The 12,266-nt window shown below is 40.7% G+C and overlaps 1 protein-coding gene across 4 annotated transcripts in view; it reads left to right on the forward strand.

The window, feature by feature from the left end:
* HS3ST5 (heparan sulfate-glucosamine 3-sulfotransferase 5) overlaps positions 1-12,266 on the forward strand; it is a 319,040-nt gene that overhangs the window by 118,185 nt on the left and 188,589 nt on the right. The window lies entirely within an intron of this gene.

Consider the following 12,266-nt stretch of genomic DNA (forward strand, 5'->3'; position numbering starts at 1 on the left):
AGTTTTCTGGGATAATAAGGCAACCAGAGACCCAGAAGGGAAACTGATTGACCTACTAAAGTCATATGTTCATTCCTATCATTATAGGTAGGGATTGAGAGATGCTGGTTATCTAAACCAATCATGGTGAATCTCTAGAGTGAGGAAAAATCCTCCCACCAAACCACATGGAGAGTTAGGAAGGGGTATAGGATATCTAGAAGGGTCCATATTATGAGGAAACTTAAATGTCAGGTTAAGGACCTTGAACTGAATCTGAAAAATGAAATGGTAGTTCTTGAGTTTTGACAGAAGAGGGATCCAATGAAAGTAGCATTTTAAGAAGTGAAGTCTTGAGACCATTGTAGGACATACTGCAATGTTTATGAGAAAAGGAAAAGAGAAATCTGTTAATGAGTCTATGGCAATAATGTGGGAAAGAGATAGTGAAAGCCTGGACTGTGGTTGAGTAAGAAATGTTGAAAAAGGAAGACAATGAAGTTATGGATCTGAAAAATATTTCAAAGAAAGAATCCACAGAACTTATTAAGATAATGAGAATGTATTTTGAGGTTGTTCTAGTTTGCTAATGCTGCGGAATGCAAAACACCAGAGATGGACTGGCTTTTATAAAATGGGGGTTTATTTGGCTACACAGTTACAGTCTTAAGGCCATAAAGTGTCCAAGGTAGCACACCAGCAATCGCTGGTGCACTGAGCACCTTCTCTTTGAGTCAGCTCATTTATATGGCTCCACTGATCAAGGCGCACCCTGAATGGGTGGGGCCATGCCTCCATGGGAATGTCTCATCAGAGTCATCACCCACAGCTGGGTGGGGCACATTCCAAGCAAATCTAATCAGCACCAAAATGTCTGCCCCACAAGACTACATCAAAGATAATGGCGTTTGGGGAACACAATACATTCAAACTGGCACATTCCACCCCCTGGACCCCAAAATGACATTATCTTTCCAAATACAAAATACATTCATTCCATCACAATATCACAAAAACTTAAATCATTTCAGTAACAAAAGTTAAGTACAAGATCCTATCAAAATCAATTACAGGCGTGGTGGGTCCTAAGGCATAATTCTCCTTTAGCTTTGGATTTGTGGACTTAGAACAAGTTATATGCTTCCAATATACAAAGGAGGGACATTCATAGGATAAACATTCCCATTGCCATAAGGAGAAAGAGTAAGGAAAACAGGGTTAACAGGACCAAAACAGTTCCTAAAACCCGCAGGACAAACTCCATTAGATTTCAAAGTCTGAGAGTCATTTACAGAACAATGTTGCATCCTTGGGGCTTGAGAGAGCGGGAGTCTAACCCTTCCTAAGGGCCTTTGTGGCAGCCTTTTCCTCTCCAAATGCTTGGGTGAGTGCTCCAACATATCCACACATTGGGGAGACCACCTTCTCGGCCCCACACTCCTCAAACATTGGGGCAGCTCCTGGATTCCCTTCCATCTCCGGGGCACATGCTCAACCCCTTCAGAACAGTGGGGTGGCAGCCAGGCTTTCCCCAATTCCTTGGGAATGTGCTCCACCCTCTTTGGGGCTCGGGGTGGCAAAACTCTTCCAGAGCATCGAGGTGGAATGCCCACCCTCGACCTCCGGGGCAAACTCACCCTTTCCATGCGTGTGGGCTGCTCCATTCTCCCAGCCCAAGGCCTCTTGACTCCAGACCTCAACCTCCATGGCTCTGTCTTTGAAGAAATTTTTCCTTCAATTTGTTCCTTGTCTTTCTCCTCCAGTCCTCACTGACAATGGCTCTGTCTATAAAGATCTCGCAAAAATTCTGTTGGCTTTGCATGAAGCACACAGGGGTCAAAGCCTTCAGACAATAGGACTTTCCACAAATCCTTTCTGGATAATTCCATCTCCAATCTTGGCTTGTACTGAAATGGCGGCTGGGTTCTATGTTTGGTTACATCCTCACATTGGGCTGTAGCTTCTGGGATTCCACCCCCTGGAAGCCCATAATTCTCCACGTCATCAGCTTCTCATTTCTTTGAACCCAAGAGTTCAGTTCTAAGTTTATCTCTCTCTGCTCGCATTTTACTGTAAGCTGCAAGGAGAATCCAGGGTATATCCTCCACATGTAGTCTGGAGATCTCCTCAGCTAAGTACTCCAGGTTGTCACTTTCAAATTCTTCCTTCCATCTGACACCAGGACTCAATTTTGCCAAATTCTCTGCCACTTTAAAACAAGGATCATCTTTCTTCCAGTTTGCAACAGCACATTCATCATTTCTGCTCAAGTCCTCATCAGAAGTATCTTTAGAGTCCATATTTCCATAAACAGTCTCTTTAAAGCAGTTTTGGCCTTTTCTATCAAGCTCCTCCCAATTCTTCCAGAATCTTCCCCTTATCCATTTAAAAAGCCGTTCCAACATGTTTGGTATTTGCAAACTCAGCAGCAAAAGCACCCCACTTCTCTGGTACCAAAATCTGTTTTAGTTTGCTAATGCTGCAGAATGCAAAACACCAGAGATGGATTGGCTTTTATAAAAAGGGGGTTTATTTGGCTACACAGTTACAGTCTTAAGGCCGTAAAGTGTCCAAGGTAGCACATCAGCAATCGGGTACCTTCACTGGAGGATGGCCAGTGGTGTCCAGAAAACCTCTGTTAGCTGGAAAGGCACGTGGCTGGCGTCTGCTCCAAAGTTCTGGTTTCAAAATGGCTTTCTCCCAGGACGTTCCTCTCTAGCAAGCTTGCTCCTCTTCAAAACATCACTCACAGCTGCACTGAGCCCCTTCTCTTTGAGTCAGCTCATTTACATGGCTCCACTGATCAAGGCCCACCCTGAATGGGTGGGGCCATGCCTCCATAGGAATATCTCATCAGAGTCATCACCCACAGCTGGGTGGGGCACATTCCAAGGAAATCTAATCAGCACCAAAATATCTGCCACACAAGACTACATCAAAGATAATGGTGTTTGGGGGACACAATACATTCAAACTGGCACAGAGGTGAACCTTCAAACTGTTTCACTGAGTTTTTTTATTGTATTTTTTATTGTAGAACATAACATATATACTGAGATATTGAATACTGTGATGGCTTTAGCACAGAGAAGATGAGATCCTACTTTTTACCTGCCATTCGCTGGACCCTCTTCTTCCAAAACTATCCCTGAACAAGGCTTTCCATTTTTTTTTTTTTAAATGTTAGTTGCCGAGGCGGGGCAAGATGGCAGACTGGTGAGCTGTAGGTTTTAGTTACTCCTCCAGGAAAGTGGGTAAAAAGCCAGGAACTGCGTGGACTGGACACCACAGAGCAATCTGTCTTTGGGCATACTTCATACAACACTCATGAAAATGTCGAACTGCTGAGATCAGCGAAATCTGTAAGTTTTTGCGGCCAGGGGACCCGCGCCCCTCCCTGCCAGGCTTGGTCCCGTGGGAGGAGGGGCTGTCAGCTCCGGGAAGGAGAAGGGAGAACTGCAGTGGCTGCTCTTATCGGAAACTCATTCTACTGATCCAGATTCCAACCATAGATAGACTGAGACCAGACACCGGAGAATCTGAGAGCTGCCAGCCCAGCAGAGAGGAGACAGGCATAGAAAAAAAAAAATAAAAATAACACGAAAAACTCCAAAATAAAAGCAGAGGATTTTTGGAGTTCTGGTGAACACAGAAAGGGGAAGGGCGGAGCTCAGGCCTTGAGGCGCATATGCAAATCCCGAAGAAAAGCTGATCTCTCTGCCCTGTGGACCTTTCCTTAATGGCCCTGGTTGCTGTGTCTATTAGCATTTCAATAACCCATTAGATCTCTGAGGAGGGCCCTTTTTTTTTTTTTTTTTTTTAATCCTTTTTACTTTTTCTAAAACAATTACTCTAAGAAGCCCAATACAGAAAGATTCAAAGAATTGCAATTTGGGCACGTCAAGTCAAGAGCAGAACTGAGAGAGCTCTGAGACAAAAGGCAATAATCCAGTGGCTGGGAAAATTCACTAAACACCACAACTTCCCAAGAAAAGGGGCGTGTCCGCTAACAGCCACCATCCTGGTGGACAGGAAACACTCCTGCCCATCGCCAGCCCCATAGCCCAGAGCTGCCCCAGACAACCCAGTGTGATGGAAGTGCTTCAAATAACAGGCACACACCACAATACTGGGCGTGGACATTAGCCTTCCCTGCAACCTCAGCTGATTGTCCCAGAGCTGGGAAGGTGGAGCAGTGTGAATTAACAAAGCCCCATTCAGCCATCATTTGAGCAGACTGGGAGCCTCCCTACACAGCCCAGCAGCCCAGAACTGCCCTGGGGGGACGGCACTCACCTGTGACAAAGCACAGTCATCCCTCAACAGAGGACCCGGGGTGCACGGCCTGGAAGAGGGGCCCACTTGCAAGTCTCAGGAGCCATACGCCAATACCAAAGACTTGTGGGTCAGTGGCAGAGACAAACTGTGGCAGGACTGAACTGAAGGATTAGACTATTGCAGCAGCGTTAAAACTCTAGGATCATCAGGGAGATTTGATTGTTAGGGCCACCCCCCCTCCCCGACTGCCCAGAAACACGCCCCACATACAGGGCAGGCAACACCAACTACACACGCAAGCTTGGTACACCAATTGCGCCCCACAAGACTCACTCCCCCACTCACCAAAAAGGCTAAGCAGGGGAGAACTGGCTTGTGGAGAACAGGTGGCTCGTGGACGCCACCTGCTGGTTAGTTAGAGAAAGTGTACTCCACGAAGCTGTAGATCTGATAAATTAGAGATAAGGACTTCAATAGGTCTACAAACCCTAAAAGAACCCTATCAAGTTCAGCAAATGCCACGAGGCCAAAAACAACAGAAAATTATAAAGCATATGAAAAAACCAGACGATATGGATAACCCAAGCCCAAGCACCCAAATCAAAAGACCAGAAGAGACACAGCACATAGAGCAGCTACTCAAAGAACTAAAGATGAACAATGAGACCATAGTACAGGATATGAAGGAAATCAAGAAGACTCTAGAAGAGCATAAAGAAGACAATGCAAGACTAAATAAAAAAATGGATGATCTTATGGAAATTAAAGAAACTGTTGACCAAATTAAAAAGATTCTGGACACTCATAGTACAAGACTAGAGGAAGTTGAACAACGAATCAGTGACCTGGAAGATGACAGAATGGAAAATGAAAGCATAAAAGAAAGAATGGGGAAAAAAATTGAAAAAATCGAAATGGACCTCAGGGATATGATAGATAATATGAAACGTCCAAATATAAGACTCATTGGTGTCCCAGAAGGGGAAGAAAAGGGTAAAGGTCTAGGAAGAGTATTCAAAGAAATTGTTGGGGAAAACTTCCCAAATCTTCTAAACAACATAAATACACAAATCATAAATGCTCAGCGAACTCCAAATAGAATAAATCCAAATAAACCCACTCCGAGACATATACTGACCACACTGTCAAACACAGAAGAGAAGGAGCAAGTTCTGAAAGCAGCAAGAGAAAAGCAATTCACCACATACAAAGGAAACAGCATAAGACTAAGTAGTGACTACTCAGCAGCCACCATGGAGGCGAGAAGGCAGTGGCACGATATATTTAAAATTCTGAGTGAGAAAAATTTCCAGCCAAGAATACTTTATCCAGCAAAGCTCTCCTTCAAATTTGAGGGAGAGCTTAAATTTTTCACAGACAAACAAATGCTGAGAGAATTTGCTAACAAGAGACCTGCCCTACTGGAGATACTAAAGGGAGCCCTACAGACAGAGAAACAAAGACAGGACAGAGAGACTTGGAGAAAGGTTCAGTACTAAAGAGATTCTGTATGGGTACAATAAAGGATATTAATAGAGAGAGGGGAAAAATATGGCAAACATAAACCAAAGGATAAGATGGCCGATTCAAGAAATGCCTTCACGGTTTTAACGTTGAATGTAAATGGATTAAACTCCCCAATTAAAAGATATAGATTCGCAGAATGGATCAAAAAAAATGAACCATCAATATGTTGCATACAAGAGACTCATCTTAGACACAGGGACACAAAGAAACTGAAAGTGAAAGGATGGAAAAAAATATTTCATGCAAGCTACAGCCAAAAGAAAGCAGGTGTAGCAATATTAATCTCAGATAAAATAGACTTCAAATGCAGGGATGTTTTGAGAGACAAAGAAGGCCACTACATACTAATAAAAGGGGCAATTCAGCAAGAAGAAATAACAATCGTAAATGTCTATGCACCCAATCAAGGTGCCACAAAATACATGAGAGGAACACTGGCAAAACTAAAGGAAGCAATTGATGTTTCCACAATAATTGTGGGAGACTTCAACACATCACTCTCTCCTATAGATAGATCAACCAGACAGAAGACCAATAAGGAAATTGAAAACCTAAACAATCTGATAAATGAATTAGATTTAACAGACATATACAGGACATTACATCCCAAATCACCAGGATACACATACTTTTCTAGTGCTCATGGAACTTTCTCCAGAATAGATCATATGCTGGGACATAAAACAAGCCTCAATAAATTTAAAAAGATTGAAATTATTCAAAGCATATTCTCTGACCACAATGGAATACAATTAGAAGTCAATAACCATCAGAGACTTAGAAAATTCACAAATACCTGGAGGTTAAACAACACACTCCTAAACAAACAGTGGGTTAAAGAAGAAATAGCAAGAGAAATTGCTAAATATATAGAGACGAATGAAAATGAGAACACAACATACCAAAACCTATGGGATGCAGCAAAAGCAGTGCTAAGGGGGAAATTTATAGCACTAAACGCATATATTAAAAAGGAAGAAAGAGCCAAAATCAAAGAACTAATGGATCAACTGAAGAAGCTAGAAAATGAACAGCAAACCAATCCTAAACCAAGTACAAGAAAAGAAATAACAAGGATTAAAGCAGAAATAAATGACATAGAGAACAAAAAAACAATAGAAAGGATAAATATCACCAAAAGTTGGTTCTTTGAGAAGATCAACAAGATTGACAAGCCCCTAGCTAGACTGACAAAATCAAAAAGAGAGAAGACCCATATAAACAAAATAATGAATGAAAAAGGTGACATAACTGCAGATCCTGAAGAAATTAAAAAAATTATAAGAGGATATTTTGAACAACTGTATGGCAACAAACTGGATAATGTAGAAGAAATGGACAATTTCCTGGAAACATATGAACAACCTAGACTGACCAGAGAAGAAATAGAAGACCTCAAGCAACCCATCACAAGCAAAGAGATCCAATCAGTCATCAAAAATCTTCCCACAAATAAATGCCCAGGGCCAGATGGCTTCACAGGGGAATTCTACCAAACTTTCCAGAAAGAACTGACGCCAATCTTACTCAAACTCTTTCAAAACATTGAAAAAAATGGAACACTACCTAACTCATTTTATGAAGCTAACATCAATCTAATACCAAAACCAGGCAAAGATGCTACAAAAAAGGAAAACTACTGGCCAATCTCCCTAATGAATATAGATGCAAAAATCCTCAACAAAATACTTGCAATTCGAATCCAAAGACACATTAAAAAAATCATACACCATGACCAAGTGGGGTTCATTCCAGGCATGCCAGGATGGTTCAACATAAGAAAAACAATCAATGTATTACAACACATTAAAAACTCGAAAGGGAAAAATCAATTGATCATCTCAATAGATGCTGAAAAAGCATTTGACAAAATCCAACATCCCTTTTTGATAAAAACACTTCAAAAGGTAGGAATTGAAGGAAACTTCCTCAACATGATAAAGAGCATATATGAAAAACCCACAGCCAGCATAGTACTCAATGGTGAGAGACTGAAAGCCTTCCCTCTAAGATCAGGAACAAGACAAAGATGCCCGCTGTCACCACTGTTATTCAACATTGTGCTGGAAGTGCTAGCCAGGGCAATCCGGCAAGACAAAGAAATAAAAGGCATCCAAATTGGAAAAGAACAAGTAAAACTGTCATTGTTTGCAGATGATATGATCTTATATCTAGAAAACCCTGAGAAATCGACGATACAGCTACTAGAGCTAATAAACAAATTTAGCAAAGTAGCGGGATACAAGGTTAATGCACATAAGTCAGTAATGTTTCTATATGCTAGAAATGAACAAACTGAAGAGACACTCAAGAAAAAGATACCATTTTCAATAGCAACTAAAAAAATCAAGTACCTAGGAATAAACTTAACCAAAGATGTAAAAGACCTATACAAAGAAAACTACATAACTCTACTAAAAGAAATAGAAGGGGACCTTAAAATATGGAAAAATATTCCATGTTCATGGATAGGAAGGCTAAATGTCATTAAGATGTCAATTCTACCCAAACTCATCTACAGATTCAATGCAATGCCAATCAAAATTCCAACAACCTACTTTGCAGACTTGGAAAAGCTAGTTATCAAATTTATTTGGAAAGGGAAGATGCCTCGACTTGCTAAAGACACCCTAAAAAAGAAAAACGAAGTGGGAGGACTTACACTCCCTGACTTTGAAGCTTATTATAAAGCCACAGTTGCCAAAACAGCATGGTACTGGCACAAAGACAGACATATAGATCAATGGAATCGAATTGAGAATTCAGAGATAGACCCTCAGATCTATGGCCGACTGATCTTTGATAAGGCCCCCAAAGTCACTGAACTGAGTCATAATGGTCTTTTCAACAAATGGGGCTGGGAGAGTTGGATATCCATATCCAAAAGAATGAAAGAGGACCCCTACCTCACCCCCTACACAAAAATTAACTCAAAATGGACCAAAGATCTCAATATAAAAGAAAGTACCATAAAACTCCTAGAAGATAATGTAGGAAAACATCTTCAAGACCTTGTATTAGGCGGCCACTTCCTAGACTTTACACCAAAAGCACAAGCAACAAAAGAGAAACTAGATAAATGGGAACTCCTCAAGCTTAGAAGTTTCTGCACCTCAAAGGAATTTCTCAAAAAGGTAAAGAGGCAGCCAACTCAATGGGAAAAAAATTTTTGGAAACCATGTATCTGACAAAAGACTGATATCTTGCATATACAAAGAAATCCTACAACTCAATGACAATAGTACAGACAGCCCAATTATAAAATGGGCAAAAGATATGAAAAGACAGTTCTCTGAAGAGGAAATACAAATGGCCAAGAAACACATGAAAAAATGTTCAGCTTCACTAGCTATTAGAGAGATGCAAATTAAGACCACAATGAGATACCATCTAACACCGGTTAGAATGGCTGCCATTAAACAAACAGGAAACTACAAATGCTGGAGGGGATGTGGAGAAATTGGAACTCTTATTCATTGTTGGTGGGACTGTATAATGGTTCAGCCACTCTGGAAGTCAGTCTGGCAGTTCCTTAGAAAACTAGATATAGAGCTACCATTCGATCCAGCGATTGCACTTCTCGGTATATACCCGGAAGATCGGAAAGCAGTGACACGAACAGATATCTGCACGCCAATGTTCATAGCAGCATTATTCACAATTGCCAAGAGATGGAAACAACCCAATTGTCCTTCAACAGATGAGTGGATAAATAAAATGTGGTATATACACACGATGGAATACTACGCGGCAGTAAGAAGGAACGATCTGGTGAAACATATGACAACATGGATGAACCTTGAAGACATAATGCTGAGCGAAATAAGCCAGGCACAAAAAGAGAAATATTATATGCTACCACTAATGTGAACTTTGAAAAATGTAAAACAAATGGTTTATAATGTAGAATGTAGGGGAACTAGCAGTAGAGAGCAATTAAGGAAGGGGGAACAATAATCCAAGAAGAAGAGATAAACTATTTAACGTTCTGGGGATGCACAGAAATGACTATGGTCTGTTAATTTCTGATGGATATAGTAGGAACAAGTTCACAGAAATGTTGCTATATTATGTAACTTTCTTGGGGTAAAGTAGGAACATGTTGGAAGTTAAGCAGTTATCTTAGGTTAGTTGTCTTTTTCTTACTCCCTTGTTATGGTCTCTTTGAAATGTTCTTTTATTGTATGTTTGTTTTCTTTTTAACTTTTTTTTTCATACAGTTGATTTAAAAAAAGAAGGGAAAGTTAAAAAAAAAAAAAAAAAGAAAAACAAGGAAAAAAAAAAAAGATGTAGTGCCCCCTTGAGGAGCCTGTGGAGAATGCAGGGGTATTCGCCTACCCCACCTCCATGGTTGCTAACATGACCACAGACATAGGGGACTGGTGGTTTGATGGGTTGAGCCCTCTACCGTAAGTTTTACCCTTGGGAAGACGGTTGCTGCAAAGGAGAGGCTAGGCCTCCCTATATTTGTGCCTAAGAGTCTCCTCCTGAATGCCTCTTTGTTGCTCAGATGTGGCCCTCTCTCTCTGGCTAAGCCAACTTGAAAGGTGACATCACTGTCCTCCCCCCTACGTGGGATCAGACACCCAGGGGAGTGAATCTCCCTGGCAACGTAGAATATGACTCCCGGGGAGGAATGTAGACCCGGCATCGTGGGACGGAGAACATCTTCTTGACCAAAAGGGGGATGTGAAAGGAAATGAAATAAGCTTCAGTGGCAGAGAGATTCCAAAACGAGCCGAGAGATCACTCTGGTGGGCACTCTTACGCACACTTTAGACAACCCTTTTTAGGTTCTAAAGAATTGGGGTGGCTGGTGGTGGATACCTGAAACTATCAAACTACAACCCAGAACCCATGAATCTCGAAGACAGTTGTATAAAAATGTAGCTTATGAGGGGTGACAATGGGATTGGGAAAGCCAAAAGGACCAAACTCCACTTTGTCTAGTTTATGGATGGATGTGTAGAAAAGTAGGGGAAGGAAACAAACAGACAAAGGTACCCAGTGTTCTTTTTTACTTCAATTGCTCTTTTTCACTCTAATTATTATTCTTGTTATTTTTGTGTGTGTGCTAATGAAGGTGTCAGGGATTGATTTAGGTGATGAATGTACAACTATGTAATGGTACTGTAAACAATCGAAAGTACAATTTGTTTTGTATGACCGCGTGGTATGTGAATATATCTCAATAAAATGATGATTAAAAAAAAAAAAAAAAATGTTAGTTGCCATCATCTCATGTTCCATTATTTCCCCCATGAACAGCTTTCCTCGAAGTGGAAAAAAGGCAAATTCTAAGCTCTGTCAGAATGAGAACTTCCTTTCTGTCGTAGATTACGACAGAAATTGTAATGGAGGTAAAAGCTGGGTACCACTGCAGTCATTGCAGCAGCGCCTAATTTTTAAAAAATCTTTCAGAACACTTATCAGCCAGCAATGCTTTTGTTAGCAGGCAACAAAAAACCAACTCTGAATGAGTTAAACAAATAGAATTCCAGAGCAAGCAGTTAGTGGTATTGGGTCAGCTGCTCATCAATAACAGGGCCTCTGCCTTCATCTTTCTCTGGGCTTGTCATGTGTTTTACATCATGGTGACAAAATGCCTGCTCTACCTCCAAGTGTCACATCCTTATTCAAAGCAGACAAATGTGAGGAAGAGAGAAGAGGAACAGGGATCTTTCTGTTTTTCTGCAAAGCAAAATTCTGCCTGGATTTCTTACCCAGCAAACTTTTTAGAGCTAATGGGTCGGAATGGGGTCACGTGACCACTCTTAGCAGCAAGAGAGGCTAGGGAAATGAAATTTTGATTTTCTCTCCTCTATTTATGAGACGTACCAAGGAAGAAGAAAGTGAGAAATTGTTTTTGGGTGGTCAGGAACTGGGATCTTTTAGGAGAACCATTGTTAGTGTATGCTCTGTGTTTACATGTGTATTATACTCTTGTCATTGTATCTATGACCTTGTATTTATGTAGATTTTGCTTTCTCTACTCTTTAAGAGAATTCTTGTATGATTGATTGCCAATTTAAAAATAGATGTTTTTATCTCCTTTTTCGATTAGCCACTACCAACATCTGCTTAACGCATTCAGCAAAGATACTAGAAGTTTGGTTTCCCTGAGTAGGCAACACATATTGACTAGAAAGGGTATTATTCCTGTTTATGTCTAATTATCTTGGCAAGCATTACCAAAGTGAAAGAAAATATAGCAAAAGTACCAGATGATTCCATGGGGATTTAGTAAAAGTATCACATTTTATCTTATATTCAGGGTATGATAGAGTTTCATGTAAAGATATATTTCCAAGAGACCTCATCAACCCTGACTTAGAAAGAAATTCAGCACCAAAATGTAGCACCTGCATATCAAAAATAACATTAGTAATTATACCACTTGATGCAATGTTTAGAAAAAATAGCCAATTACAGCAATATGAATTCAACCAGAATCCTCTGCAGGCAACATCATCATGCAATTC

This window comes from Choloepus didactylus, chromosome 7 (assembly GCF_015220235.1).
Source record: "Choloepus didactylus isolate mChoDid1 chromosome 7, mChoDid1.pri, whole genome shotgun sequence".
Classification (NCBI taxonomy): domain Eukaryota; kingdom Metazoa; phylum Chordata; class Mammalia; order Pilosa; family Megalonychidae; genus Choloepus; species Choloepus didactylus.